This window comes from Pleurodeles waltl, chromosome 1_1, assembly GCF_031143425.1.
Source record: "Pleurodeles waltl isolate 20211129_DDA chromosome 1_1, aPleWal1.hap1.20221129, whole genome shotgun sequence".
NCBI classification, from domain to species: Eukaryota; Metazoa; Chordata; class Amphibia; order Caudata; family Salamandridae; genus Pleurodeles; species Pleurodeles waltl.
The window spans coordinates 414,829,664-414,845,280 of record NC_090436.1 but is presented as its reverse complement, the minus strand read 5'-3'; positions in this window follow the sequence as shown (position 1 = coordinate 414,845,280).

The following is a 15,617-nucleotide window of genomic DNA, read 5'->3' as shown; positions in this document are numbered from 1 at the left end:
CTTTGTGAAACTGAGGAGGGAGGTGGTTTGTCTGATGTGATGAGGAAGGGCGTTCCAGGCGGTGGCCGCAAGGTAGGAAAAGGAGCGTCCTCCTGTTCTGGTTTTCCTGATGCAGGGTACTTCTGCGAGGGAGAGCTGGGCTGACCGTAAGGTCCTGTGGGGCATGTGGCGGTTGAGTCGCTGGTTCGGGTAGGCTGGTCCGGTGTTGTGGAGGGCTTTGTGTGCGTGGGTGAGGATATTAAAGGTGATTCTTTTCTCTATGGGAAGCCAGTGCAGTGTACGCAGGTGTTGCGAGATGTTGCAGTGTCGAGGTAGGTCGAGGACCAGTCTGGCAGCAGCGTTCGGGATGTTTTGTAGCTTGCAGGTGAGTTTCTTGTTGATTCCGGTGTAGAGTGCGTTGACATAGCCCAGTCTGCTGGTGATGAGGGCATGTGTGACAGTCTTTCTATGTTCGAGGGTGATCCACTTGAAGACTTGCGTAGGAGGCGGAGGGTGTGGAAGCAGGTGGAGGTGACTGAGTTGAATTGATGGTTCATGCTGAGGTTGGAGTTCAGGATAATTCTGAGGTTCCAGGCTTAGCTGGTGGGGGGTGGACAGGTTTCCTAGGGTGGGTGGCCACCAGGAGTCATTCCATGCGTTGGGTTGAGGGCCCATGATGAGTACTTCTGTCTTATTTGGGTTGAGTTGAAGGTAGCTGTTTCTCATCCAGTTGGTGACTGCTTCCATACCTTTGTGGAAGTTGTGTCTGGCTTTGTTGGGTTCGTTGGAGAGGGAGAGGATGAGCTGGGTGTCGTCAGAGTAGTAGAGGATGTTGATTCCGTAGCTTTTGACGAGGGCGGCTAGGGGGGCCATGTAGGTGTTAAACAACGTGGGGCTGGATCCCTGTGGCACCCTACAATGGGTGGGGTTGGGGTCTGCGCGGAAAGGTACGAGTCTCACTGGTTGAGTTCTGCCGGAGAGGAAGGATTGGATCCTTGTCTCTGATGTCGGCTTTGTGTAGTCTTCTTATCAGGGTGTGATGAGAGACTGTGTCGAAGGCTGCTGAGATGTCTAGTAGGATGAGTGCCGCTGTCTCTCCCTTGTCCAGCAGGGAGCAGATGTCATCTCTGTTGCGGCCAGGAGGGCTGTTTGGTGCTATGGTTTTTCCTGAATCCGGATTGGGAGATGTTGAGGATGTTGTGATCTTCTATAAACCTGGTGAGTTGGCTGTTGACTGCTTATTCAATGACTTTCGCAGGAAATGGGAGTAGGGAGATGGGCCTGCCGAGGGTTTCTTGAGGAGAGGGTTGATCTCAGCATGTTTCCAGTCATCGGGGAAGGTCGCTGCAGCTAGTGAGCGTTTGATGGTGAGGCAGAGGTTGGGGGCGATAGAGTCTGCAGCTCTGTTGAAAATGTGGTGGGAATATGGGTTCATGGGGGCCCCGGAGTGTATGGACCTCCCCTTGTTTTTAACATATCTTCGGTGGTGAAGGGGGTCCAGGTGATGATTGTTGGTTTGTTGGTGTTGGGTCTTGGTAGAAGGGATTCTGCGCATAGATTGTCCTTGCTGAAACTGTCATAGTTGGTTTTGATTTTGTGGTGGATGTAGGTTTTGAGTCTGTCACAGAGGCCCTGAGAGGGTGGGATGTCCGTTGTTTCACTGTTGGGTTGGACAAACTCCTTGATGATGCTGAAGAGTTCCTTACTTCATAGAAGATGACATTAATTTGGCGAAATGCTCATTAAAAACTGGGAAAGCCCCAGGCCCAGTTATTCTGCCAAATTCTATAAAATGTTCACCAACAAAGTGACAGGTCCCCTACATGCAGTCTTCCAACAGTATGCCTTCTCGGGCCACATGACTGGCTCTGCCTCTGAAGTCACAATTGTGATGATCCCAAAGGAAGGGAAGGATCACTTAAAAGTCAATAAATCTCCCTTATTAACATCAACTGTAAGGTTTAAGCAAAGATTGCTGCCTGCAGACTGAAGCCGGTCATTCAAAACTTGATAGCAAATTCACAAACGGGTTTCCTCAAAGGCAGACTTGTGGTGACCAACATAAGAACATTCTGTTTTGTCTTAGAAAAAGCTAAATCAGCCCACTAACCAACAATGGTCCATGTCCTAGATGTAGAAAAGACCTTTGACAAAGTCTCCTGGCCTTTCCTACATGCCACATTACACAGATTCCCCCTTGGGGATGAATTATCTGCATGATTACGGCCCTTTACTCAAACCCCAAAACAAATGGTCAGGGTCAACAGACACCTATGCTAACCCTTCACTATCTCACAAGGGACCGGTCAAGGGTGCTCCCTATCACACCTTCTCTTCTTACTGGTCATTGAACCGTTAATCTCTGCCTTTCAGGAAAATCCCGGTATCACAGGTCTCAACTTTCCCTCAGGGAGACAAATGGTAGAAGCTAACACAGACAATGTACTGTTATTCACCAAAGAGACCCCACAAGCCTTACAAATCATCATGAAAACAATTGAAAAATACTCACTAGTAGCGGGCTACTCCCTGAATAAAGATAAAACTGAGATATTCCCTCTAAACGTCCACTGTATATCAGCTGTCACCGGGGACCTTGGTCTAAAGGGGCAACTGATGGCCATTAAATACCTGGGTTTACGGTTTTGCTCTGTTCTTAAACAATCTGTTGCTCTCAAGGAACAAAAAATGCTGGCCAAAATAAAAGAACTTCTCAGCCTCTGGTCCCTACAAAATATCACTCAGTGGGGGGTGAGTTGAAAGGATGAAGATGATGGTAGCTCCCCTGATTAACCTCACATCTAATATGCTTCTGGTAGTCCTCTCGCCTTCTTTCCTTAAGTCAATAGCTCAGTAGAAAATTCCACCTCCAAATTCATATGGAAAAGTAAAAAAATGAGAACATCTATGAAAATCTTGAAGAGGAAAAAATCCTCCAGGGGATAAAACCAACCTGATTAACCCTGATAGCAAAAGGCATTTCTGATATCCCAGGGTTCATGACGGCTGCAACCATAGGAAACTGCTTCCCGGCTTAGCACTGAACACAACCTCACCTCTCCCCTGCCCCTAAGTTCCATCCTCACAATGCACAATCTCTCACAATTCCCTCTGGAACACTCCAGACCAATGATAATGGACATGGTCGCATGACTTCTACTCCTCGACAAAAGCCTAGAACATCGACTACATGGCTCTTCCGTAGCCTCATTATGGTTCAATCACACCATTAAACTTGAGGGGAAGACAATATTCTGGGAATCATGGGCTCAACAGGGAATAAACTCCATAAATAATTTGGGATTGAGTATGAACCCTATCCCATTCTCATCCTTGCAAATTAAATTTGACTTACCCATTATAGACTTCTACAAAGTTTTAAGACTTAAAAGTGCAGGGAGTAAACTGAAACCCCCACATGACACAGACCTTCCCAGATTATTAGGCATCCTTAAAAGGAGAGGCCACACCATCTCATGTGTACAAACTCCTTGACTCATCTAATGAACAGGCCCTGAAAATATTCAACTGGAAATAGGAACCCAATACACAGACTGCATGCTCCTCAAATTTCACTGAAACAACATGGCAAAAGATATGGAAATTGCCCTTCAATGCCAAAATCACCCCTGCCCTAGCACATTCTAGATTGTGGTCCATCTACAAAACATACTGGAGTCCAGCCAGACTACATAAACTAGGTCTGAGGGACTCAAACACATGCTGGCAATGTGAGGAGGGACTAGTGGACCTCCAACATATGTTTCTCAACTGCAAAATTGCACCCCCATCCTGGTCAAAGATTCAAGCACTGCTATATGAGATCACAGGGATTACACTAGAAATTGAGTTCCTAACAACTGTGTTAGGCCTACATGCCAACCCCTGCTCCTCAGAACTTGATGCCCACACCTTCCCGTTAGTAGACCTCTTCTCCTTGAGCACCAAAACAGTACTCTAATTGTAAATCAACATCCCCAAGCGTTTTCTGCAAATGGTGGAATTTGCTATGCTCTGTCAGAGGCACTGACAACATCCTCCACAGCACTTTCAGCCCCAGATGTCTTTGGGATGCCCCCGTGAACTCTCCCCCCAGATCATCTTCTAGGGAAATGCCAGGGATATACATCGACTATTTGCCCACTTTTGCTCGGCCCTTCTGACAGGTGCTGTGAAGGAGGGGGCATCTGGGCAATTGTCCACTTTGCTCATGCCTTAAAACATCTCTGCTGAATAGTACTTTTTAAAAACGATTAATCATCTGCTATGGCCTATACATGTTTTAAAGCTTCCTAATGCCACCTTTCCTGTTCCTTATATCTATAAATACCAAAGACATACCTTGCCCAGCTAACTCCAGGTAGTAGTAACACACAAGTTTATTAGTTAATTAAAACCATAAAACTTTTCCTTCCACATAGAAATTTAACAGTGCAATTTTAGTGCAATAAGCCAATTACAGATCTTAAGCTTAGAATGAAAAGATATATAAAATTTTCTTCCACGTAAATTTGTTTTTAAAAAGAACTTACTAATGCTATATGGCATTAATAATAATAGGGCAACAGAACAATCTTAGTGTAGGTAAGGCAAATACAACGCGAAAAAGGTCCTGTGTTTAAAATGAAATGATATCTGAAATTTCCTTCCACATAGAAATATAAAGAGAATAGTAATAGACCAATGAGGCATTATTAAAAATTGGACAAAGTGGGAAGAGACCTTCTATCGATTTTATTTACCCCTACTTAAGTCTGATTGTTAGTACCAGACTTTATTACAACACATGCTAAGCAACCCAAATGAACTACCTAGAAGCCTTCCCTTCTTTAAGATATTCAGAGTGGGTTATAGGGATTTTGTTATCATTTCCGCCCTCCCTATAACTTGGTTATTTCGAGAGGCTGTGATTTTGAGAGAGAAAATTTCCAAAAATTGAACCAGCCTAATGTTCAATATTGTATTTCGAGGGTTAAAAGCTGCAATTAATGCTTGTCTGCAGGATCTAATTCTTAAACCATTTAATACTTTTTTCAGTAAGATTCTCCTTCCAGCCGCCAAAGCTGGACAAATGCAGACCACATGCACCACGTTTTCTTCTGCTAGATGACAAAGACGGCACTCCTGGGAGCCTACTTGTCACTCCTTCTTCTATTTTGGCATGAGGTCTAACGTTGGGACTTCACCCAGCCTAAGTCTGAGAAAGGATTGCTTGATTTTCCGTGAGTAGGAACCGGCCATAAGTAGTGATCCTTTAAACGTTTTGTAGGAGTTAAGGATCAACCAACTATGCTCCCTTTTGGTCAATGAGACCTTATCTTCTAGCCAGCTCTGTAGTTTACTTGCTTTATTCACGGCTTTATTGAAAACGGGGATGGGTAGGGACAGGTCCCATACCTCATCTAAGTTTAAAAGACTCTTACTTTTTTCTAGATACCTTATGTAGTTGCAGTTCCCTCTTTCTAGGATAATTTCCTACCAGACTAGATTGGCTAAAGATCCTTTTAAAGAACGGCTCAATTTGTAGCAGCATTTAATATATGCCGCGGGTCGGGCTAACGACTGTTTGACCAGCATGAATTCCAGTCTGGCAAAGCATACCCGGGGAGCCGAAAAACGTGCATATAGGTCTTTATCAGAAGCTTATCTAGTAGACCTACTTCCATCCCCCTCATTATTTCGGTCCCACAGGTGATAGTCGGAAGTAGATTTGCTCTCATTACAGCTGTTAATGGGTTCAGAGCCTGACCACAGATTGAATTTGCTAGCTTACAAAAGGCATAAGTGAGGGCCTGCGTCTTGCTTTTTATTGCTTCTTTTTCTGGCGCGTAATCACCTCTAGCGTCCACCACAAATCCTAGGTATCTATATGATGTTACTTCCTCTAGGGTTTTCCCATTCATATGCCATTTACATTGGCTGGTTGGCCTGCGGTTTAAGGTAATCTTTTTAGATTTTTTATGATTGATTTCTAAATCATTAGATCCTGAGTATTCTTCTAATGCCTTTAACAATTTCTGCATGCCTATTCTGGTATTACTGATTAGTAGTAGGTCATCTGCATATAGCAGATTGGATACTTGTTGACCGCCCAGTGAGGGAGAGTGGGAGGAATGACCATTTAACTTGGTGGGGAGATCTGCTATGTACAGGTTGAAGAGTGTTGGGGCCAATACACAGCCTTGCTTCACACCCACTGTTGTTTTTACTGCCCTGGATAGGTGAGATCCTTCCCCCAATTTAACCTTCACCCAAGTATCAGAGTATATCATTTTGATGGCATTTAAAATAGAATGTGGCAGCCCCCACAGTAGTAATTTGGCCCACAATTTGCCGCGGGAGACACAGTCAAAATCAGCTTTAAAGTCAACAAAACATAAATAGGTTGGAGTCCCCTTTGCTTTAGCTCCATTTATGATCAGACCTAGCCCCATAAGATTTGTTAATGTTCCTTGGTGCTTAGTGAAGCCGGTTTGATTAAAGGGTAGAATGTTGTTATCTGTAATCCAGGCTTCTAGATGGTTTAGCACACAGCAAGAAAAGTACTTGAGGTCAACATCTAAAAGAGCGATTAGTCTGTAGTTGCTTGGGGAGAGCGTGCTCCCACCCTTATATATGGGGTGGATTATTGAGCCTTTTCAGGATGCCAGGGCGTTGCCTGTTGTGAGCACATCATTCAACATTGCACCAGGAAATTGGCCCAGCTTTCCGTTTCTTGTTTGAATAATGCTTGCGGTAAGCCATTAGGGCCGGGGGCGCAGTCCGTTCATGACTTTCCAATGATTTTTAATAGTTCTGGTGCGTAAATTTCAAAGCTTCAGGGACGTTGGGTTCCCATCCAATTATATGCCCCTGAATTTGAGGGCCTTCTTCGATGGTCAGTTCTTTTAGATGGGACTTTAAATGGGATACCCATACATCCTCTGTTATATTTGCATTATTGCCTGCTTTCGCACCATTGTCTATTGTATTGATGATTTTCCAAAATCTTTTGGAGTCAGATGTTTTGATCGCAAAATGTAGTTTGGCCCACAGGGCCTCCTGTTGGCCTTTTTTAAAGGTCCATAGATCCCTTTTATACAATTTCCTTTGCTCTCTCAGAGCGGTCAATATTGATCCATTATCTAGACATTTACGCAGTGACCTTAACAGTTTACCTACAGCTGCTTTCCTTTTGCGCACTGGCAGCGGTATAAGTGAACTTTGGAGGTGGTTCAATTGTGCTCCCTTTCTCGTGTTACTTAAGGAATCTTTTTTTATGAGGTCGGTGGCAAAATACTCCCAAACTGTTGTCAACTTTGCCCCACTTGTGGTCATAGATTCTAGCTTTCGTAGGGCCTCTTCTGCCTGACTTTCAATGGTATCAGAGGACCATTTGAGTCGCTTTAGATTTTCGGAGCCCAATGCCCCGTTTAGGGCTACCACTTTCTCCGGTTTTTGTGGTGATGCACAGATCCCAAATACCTGTGGCTTATGATCACTTTACGTGCGGTCCATGATGGTAAAGATGTTTACTAACTTATATAAAGCAGGGGACACCAAAGTGTAGTCTAGATAGGAGACCGATTTCCCGGAGAATCTTGTCCATGCCAGTGGAATATCGGGGTACTTCCGTCCGTTTAGCACGAAGAGGCCTACTGATTCACAGGTGCTTATAAAACTCTCCCCTATTTTGTCTTTGCTGAGTTTTTTTTGGGAGGGTTTGGCTGGGCATTCTTGCCACTGTTTGAATGTGGTCCTCACTGGGGTTGTGGAATAAGCCGAGATTGAAGTCGCCGACACTAGCCAGAATGCCGATTTTACTGTGCTTTTTTATCCTTAACAGTTGAGTTAACAATTTGTTTGCTTCAATTTTTCTATTTTTTGGATTGATGTATGTGTTAACCAGAATCAATGGTTCCTGTGTGTTTTTCCCCCCAATCGTCCAGCTGGAGTAATTGAAAGGGTTGGTCTTCCTCCTTATGCTCAGAGATTTTTACCAAAAGGCTCGTACTAACGTAGATGGCTAGGCCTCCCTTCGGCCTACAGGGCCTATTTGTTTTTGTTGCTGGGCTAAGATATTCCATGAATCCGATTATCGGTATTGATTCCATTGCCCAGGATTCCTGTAGGAGTAAAATGTTGAAGGAACTGAAAAAATCTATTACTGCAGGATCCTCCAGTTTTGCCTGTCAGCCACCGACATTCCAGGAGCAAATGGATAATATGCTGTGTGCGGGTTGATCCTTACCTATTAAATTGTTGCCCATCGGTCTTGGGGGTAAAGCCGTCACTGGCCATTCCCTTTCCAGATACATTTGTTGACCCAAGACCACTCTTTCCCTCCCTTCTTCTCTCCATACTTGGACTGTCAGCGGGTGCTTAGGTGGACTTTTCTCACTGGACCTTTCTTTAATGGGTCTGCTGGCCTGATGTACTCCTTTCAAAACTGACCATGTGCCTTTGGGATTTCCCAGGTATTGTGAGGCTAGTAACGGAGTTGGATAGCGCTCTCCTTTGTAGATGGTCACCTTAATGCCCCAGGCTTTCAATAGGTCCTTTCTTTTCATGATCCGCTTTGGGATATCTGGTGCAGAGAAGAAGGTGAATGTTGGATCCATGTGTTGGTTGCCTCTTGCTTGGATAAATTTTATTGCTGTGAGGTCCTCCGAGGCTACAAACTGAAGATCCGGTAAGGCTTTTATGATTCTTAAGATAGAAGAGCGATTAAGAACATCTGTGGGGGACCTGGAGGATGGACTTCTGGGTATTTGTGTCTGTTATAAGTGACTGATTTTGCTCTATGTGCCGTTTTTGCTCCTTATAACCATCTTCCAACTGACCAGTGGCAGGCTTGTGTCCCTTGCTGCCCACATTGACCAGTGTTAGTTGGGGGGGGGGGCAGCGCAGGCGTGATGGGTTCTGATTTTGTACTCTGCTGGCTCCTTGTGGGGCTTGGTCTTAAGTTCGTTGTTGTGCCAATTGCTACGGGGGACTTCAGGGGGGACTCTGTCGACTGGTTGTTGTGTGCTGAGGCATGGAGTGTTATCACATCTACTATTGTGTTAGAGCTTGTACTTATGTGGGTAGTAATGTCTCTATTATATCCTCCATTTGACGTCGTATGGTCTTTAGGTGGTTCCTTTAGGCTAGTATCAGTGCTTTTTATGGCAATTGGTTGATGAAGTTGTGCGGACTTCCTTCCCTTCCTTGCCCGCTTTCGTTCTCTTTTTGAAAGGGTCCGGGTTGTGGAAAACTCAGGGTTCCCGGGCTTATTGATGGACTGTAGCGGAGGATGATTCTCCATGGGTTCCATACTAGCACTTGCTAGTTGGCGGCTGTCAGCCGATATTCTCTCCTCGCTTGTAGTCAATGAAACGGGCGCCAGGGAGGAAAGGGGCTGCTGCTCCTCTTGTTTCAGCTCCCTCGGTGTAGATTTTAGCACGGTGGCGAATGGTTTAGTGCATGTATGTTCATCCTTCCGGGTAGAGCAGATTTCTTGAAGTATTCCCTCTAGGATTTGCGGCAGTTGAGATATCTTTTCTACTACCTCCTTACAGGAACAGATTGTTAAGTCATTAGAGTGATTTACTTGCGCCCTTGTTATGAGTGCGTTTAATTTTTCCAACTTACTGTCAATCCCAGAGACAAATACTGCCAGGATGTTTAGCAAGTCAACTTGAATGTCCATTTTATTCAAGTGAAATTGCAGCGCCATGACCGCTGCTTGCATTGAATTTAGGATTGCAGCCCACATTTCTTCTGACCTGACTGCCACTGGGGCAGCCAGCCGGGCTCTTGGTTACCACTTGATAATACTTTATTTATTGTTGTTTTATGTGGGACTTTCTGTGCAGCTGTCACTGTTTCTGCCTTTGCTGATCTGCTTGTGAGGACCTGTTCTATACCCCAGAGGTCCTGTTCTTCTTTTTCACAGTTGTACGTTGGAAATGAGTGGAGTTTCGGACTTTGACAGAATGGGTCACCTTCCTAAGATTCTTGTTCTAAATGTTCTGCGATTGCTACCAGTTCTGAGTCCTGGATGGGTAGCTTAGCTGGACTAGATGTCCATTGGTACTTAGAGGCACCTAGGGATTTATTACATAGAATTAAGTCTTGCCTAGGATTGTAGAGGGATCCTGGTGTAGGAGTAGCTGGTACTGCGTCTTCCTGGACAGTACTTGATGCGTCTGCATTCGTAGGGTGATTTTCCCTGATCACTACTGTTGGCGATAGGGGGAGGGGAGGAGGTGGATTCATTCTGAGTTTCTTTTCATTGCTTCCTTGCTGTTGCCGGTCTTGGCTAGATGAGGTTATTTCCCCAAAACTTGTTTGGGTTGGAACCAGGGAGTCGATCCTTTTTCTGGCGGCGTAGGTTCCAGCAGTAATGAAATAATCGGTTATCTTGCGATGCTTGGGAGAGACTGCAGACTCTGGAACCCCCTCTGGCGGGGTCACCGATTTCCAAAAGCCGGGCTCTCCCCAGATCATTTCTTCCAGGCTGGAGTTACGGTCCCCTCCCCTGCGTGTGCCCATTGTTAGATTATGCCTCCTGCATGCGAGGGGGAGATCCTGTTCGCTGCTTGCTCTCCTTTTTGGGGTTGCTTCATCCAGATCCAGGTCTCTTTTCCTTTTTCTCTTTCCTTGTTCTGCCTCGTGCTTTGCCTGATCTCATGGTCGGTAAATTTTGCTGCCTTAGAGCGGGGTGATTTGGGCGGGCTGACGAAGTGGGGGAGATAGGCCTTATTGTGCCTTGTTGTGCCTTTTATTATTTTGAGGCAGCTAAGGGTGCCGTCCTCCAAGAAGAAAGGTTAACATCCGTTGATTTCTGAGGGTGCAATGAAGGTACCGCTCAGGAGGAACTTGGAGATTTTGGGGACCTGGGTCCTGGGGGGTACAGAGAGTCTGGAATTGCCAGTCCGTACTTGTCCTTGTTGGTCCTTGTTGGTCCTTCCTGCTCCTGCCTGTGGGAACCCTGGGCAAGGTGCAAGGGGCAGTGGCAAGGGGGGGGGAGAGTATTGAGGCCACAGACTACCTGGTTGGCATACCAGGGTAGGTGGGAGTGAGAGGTGCTGCACGTCCTGGCAGTGGGACCGGGCAGCACCAGAACCTGGACCAGCTTTCCCCCGCCTTGTTGCCCTTCTTGCCCCCCCTTAACCACTTAGCCCTCTGCTGCTCACCTGCTCACTTGCCAATTGCTGGTGCTGGGGGTTGCTTCACGGGCCGCACGTGGGGTAGAGGGTTGGTAGCTGATGCCCTGAGGCCTGGCCTGGCGCCCAGTGTGCCGTCCTTGAAGGGCGTCCCTTCTTTCGTTGCCACCATAAATTGTACCCCCCTCTGCCCCCCCGCAAGCCGCACCCACGATCGGGCTGCTTCCGCGGGGGTCCGCAGAGGGGAGGGGACGCTGTTGTTGTTGCTGCGAAGATGCTTCCACGGCCGCTGCAGTTGCTAGGCAGACTGCTGCTGGGCACGGCGGGCTGCTACGGGCAGGGTCCATGGTCCTGATCCTGCCACCCGTACTGCCTCCTGTACTGGGGGGAGTACCGGCGAGAGCGGGTAGCGGCTGGCGAGCGGTGAACTTCAGCGCTGCTGCTACTGCGCTCTGCTCTGAGTGAACCGGCGCCGGAAACACCTTCCTCCGGAACCAGAAACACCTTCCTCAGCAATCCGCAATCTCCGAAAAATCTCTGAGGGCTAATGCAGCTAACTCCAGGTGGACATGTGCCTATGAGGCCAACCTTGACCATATCTTTGCAGGGGCAACACCTCTGAAATGCCATTACCTTTGGATGTTATTAGATTGCTATACCCTGAGGCAGATGGCAAGGGGGCAGGACACTGGATCACAAAGGGAGCATGGGACAGAAAAGGTTGCAACAGTCAGTTCCATTTGGAGGTTCTCACTGTGCCATGGCCCAGGCAGTCTTTTGTTGTAACTGGTCCATCCGGTCCTATTCATTAGGGGTGGATGTAACTCACATGGTACCATGCAGCACGCAGATATGTCTAGGAATTCAGAGAGATCCTTGAACGCAGTGATGCATTTTGCGCCAAGAAATAGCACTAAATGCAGGAGCACATGAATAGCGAGCATGAGCAGGTGCTCACTAAATGTGCTGCTGGGGTACGATTTTCCCCCAACTTACTACGAGCATTTAGAACTATTTTCTTAGCGCGAAAATGCACCCTCATATCCAAAATGGTCCTGAGGGTGCCTCTTTCACTAAACGTAGCAGGACAGAGATAGCAAGTGTGAGCAGCCACTCACGCTTGCTAAATGTGCTCTGGCAATAGGATTTTTCCCCAAAATTACTCTTAATTACAGAAGCAGCAGTAGTTGCATAATTATCAGTAACTCTGTGTCAAAGAGTAACACAGATTTACAGAAATTGCTCCAGCGTCATCAAAGTTCTGCCCAGTCCTGCTATTCATGGTGCATGTGAAAAAGAGGCAACACTTCACAAGAACAATGGGCTTGAGGCAGCAAAGTTCCCTTTGTGGTTCTCTCTTCAGCACAGCACACACAGCATATTGATGCTTTTGGACCACACCTTTCCTTCCTTAATACATTAGTGGAGAAGGTGGGGACTTGTTCGATTGGAATTACATATTTGCAACACCAAGCTGAAAAGAAGGTTTCCTTTGGAACCACTGCCAAAATATTTTGGCCCTCATTATGACATTGGGAGTAATTCCCGCTTACAACCACGCTGACGGCTGCCAACATACCGCCGCAGTGGCGGATATCCGTTTACCATATTATGACACACACACACCAATCCGACAGAATACAGCCACATACAAAACTTTGCCAGACCAAAGGTCAGTGATAAACTGGCGGTCCCAAACCCATACCTTTACGCCAACAAAACAACGCCCACCACATTATGACCCACGAATCACCACAGCGGACATTCAACGGCGGTAAACCATTGGCGCACACAATGGGCACATACAAAACAACATAACATTGGCCAATACCAAATACACACACCTGACACCCATACACACACCACACCCACACTCCCACAGAACTATAAAACACACACCCACATTACCCACAACCCTTTGCCAACACAAATTGCCACCAGGAGACGGAGAAGAAGAGCACAGAGACAACTATACACACACACCACTTACACACATACACCCTTCACACACTCCACATCACACACCCCACCACATTACCCAACACACCCTCACTAACACACATCACACAACACCCATGGCACCACAAAGGCACCCCCGTTTCACTGAGGAGGAGTTAAGGGTCATGGTGGAGGAAATTGTCAGGGTAGAGCCACAGCTGTTTGGAGCACAGGTACAGCATATATGTATTGCCAGGAAGATGGAGCTATGGCAGAGAATTGTAGACAGTGGGAACGCCGTGGGACAGGACCCAAGAACAAGGGATGACTTCAGGAAGAGGTGAAATGACCTACGGAGGAAGGTATGTTCCATAGCAGCAAGGCACCAGCTTGCCATACAAAGGACTGGCTGTGGACCCCCACCTCCTCATTCACAGCTCACAGCATGGGAGGAGCAAGTATTGGCATTACTGCATCCTGAGGGACTCGCTGGAGTAGCCGGAGGACTGGACACTGATAAGTCAACATTTACTAATCATCACCTCCCCACAAAACCTGTATGCCATCTCACACCCACACCCTCACTCTCATCACTCCAGTCCAACCCACACACTACACCTACACATCTCACTAACCCCAATGCCAAGCCCTGCCTGCATGGACACCCCTCCCAGCCCTGCATGTACACCCATCACTAAAGCATGCACAGCATAGGGACACTAACAATCCCACAGTACATCACCATACTCAAGAAAAAGCTGGCAGGGCAACACCAACCATAGGGGAGAAGCTAGGGATGTACAAAATATCATACACTTGAAGGATAATACATCACTTACATCCCCACAGGTACCCCAGCCAATGTCAGTGGAGAGGAGGTGCCACCACTATCCAGTCCCCCAACAGAAGAGGCCCCCAGTGATGACAGTAACTCTGGACTTCTGGATCTGGAGGACCTACTTGGCCCATCAGGGACCACTGGACAGCCGGTCACCCAAGCACAATCACAGACCACCGCAGAGCCCCCGCCCCCATCAGGATCTAACACGATCGCACCCACCCAGCATACCCAAATCTCTGTCCCCAGAACACGTCAATCAGCAGTGTGCCCACCTGTACAGGGACCCGAGGTCACACCTCACCCCCAAGACAATCAGGGACCTGGGGTCAATGGCATTGGGCACACCGTTCAGGGGATAGGGGCACAGGCCAACAGGGAAACTGGGAGGACTGCTGTGCGCCAGGGGGAGAACAGGACCAGGGAACTGACTCACCAAGAGGCAGTCTCCAAGATCCTGGGAGCCTACCAACATTCCCAGGACACGATGGACCAGATCCTAGACAACGTGCAGGAGAGCAGGTGGCTGCAGGAGGGACATTATCAGGGGATCAGGGAGGACGTGCAGGCCATGAACACCATGATCTCCATAGCATAGGTGCTGGCAGACATGGCCAACATCATGAGAGAGGCAACAGCACACACGTGGGCCCCTACCACTAGCCAGTCCATTGACCAGCCCTCCACTTCCACTGCCGCTAGTGGGCAGGAGGCCCCGCCGCAGGACCCACAGGCCACCAGCACCCCTCCCCCTGCAGAAGGTGAACCACCCCGCAATCGTTCCCTGCGACCCAGACAGAAGACGGAGACACTTGCCAAGACCACCGGCAGGAAATGAGACTCTCCTGTCTCCCTTGTGTCCCACTCAGTCACCTTGTCCACCTTCAACTGCCATTGCTTCCCTTCCTATGGCCCCTTGGCCACTGCACCTGTGCTACAAACAGAATGGAACAATACCCTGGACTTTCCTCCATCATCACCCCATTCAATTGCACTTTCCCCTCAATTTCTTAGCACTACAATAAACACCCTTGGAAAAAACTGGACTACTAGTATCTCATGTACTGGACATTTGTATTGATAGAAACAGCTACATCCATTGCAAATGAAGTGTACATAGTGAGAGCATAGAAAGAATGACCTGTAGCTGGCTGTAGTGATCACATCAGGACATTGTTGTCATATCACCAACATCTGTAAAATGATAATCCATAGGTGACAGTAAGTAGAGGTAAAAAGTGGGTAATGCCATCATGCCACAGTCCCACAGAATACACCAATAGTCATAGAAATGTGAAGTTGCACTGTCTCACCTGTGTGTCATTCAAAGTACTGACGGATAACTGATGTTCTGTTGTCCACATCCTCATCCTCTGCCTCCTCATCCTCACTGTCCTCTCGGTCCACTGCTACCACAGGGGCATCTCCAGTCTCATCCTCCTGCAGAAAAGGTTCGTGCATCTGAGGGCCAGGTTGTGCAACATGCAGCATGCCACCACTATCTGGCGGACCTTCTCGGGTGAGTAGCACAGGGATCCACCTGTCAGATGGAGGCACCTGGACCTGGCCTTTAGGAGGCTGAAGGTCCTCTCAATGATCCTTCTGGTTCGCCCATGTGCCTCATTATAACATTCTTCTGCCCTTGCCCTGGCATTCCTCATAGGGGTCAGCAGCCACAATAGGTTTGGGTAGCCAGAGTCACCTGGAGGTACTGAGGGACAACATTTAGCCAC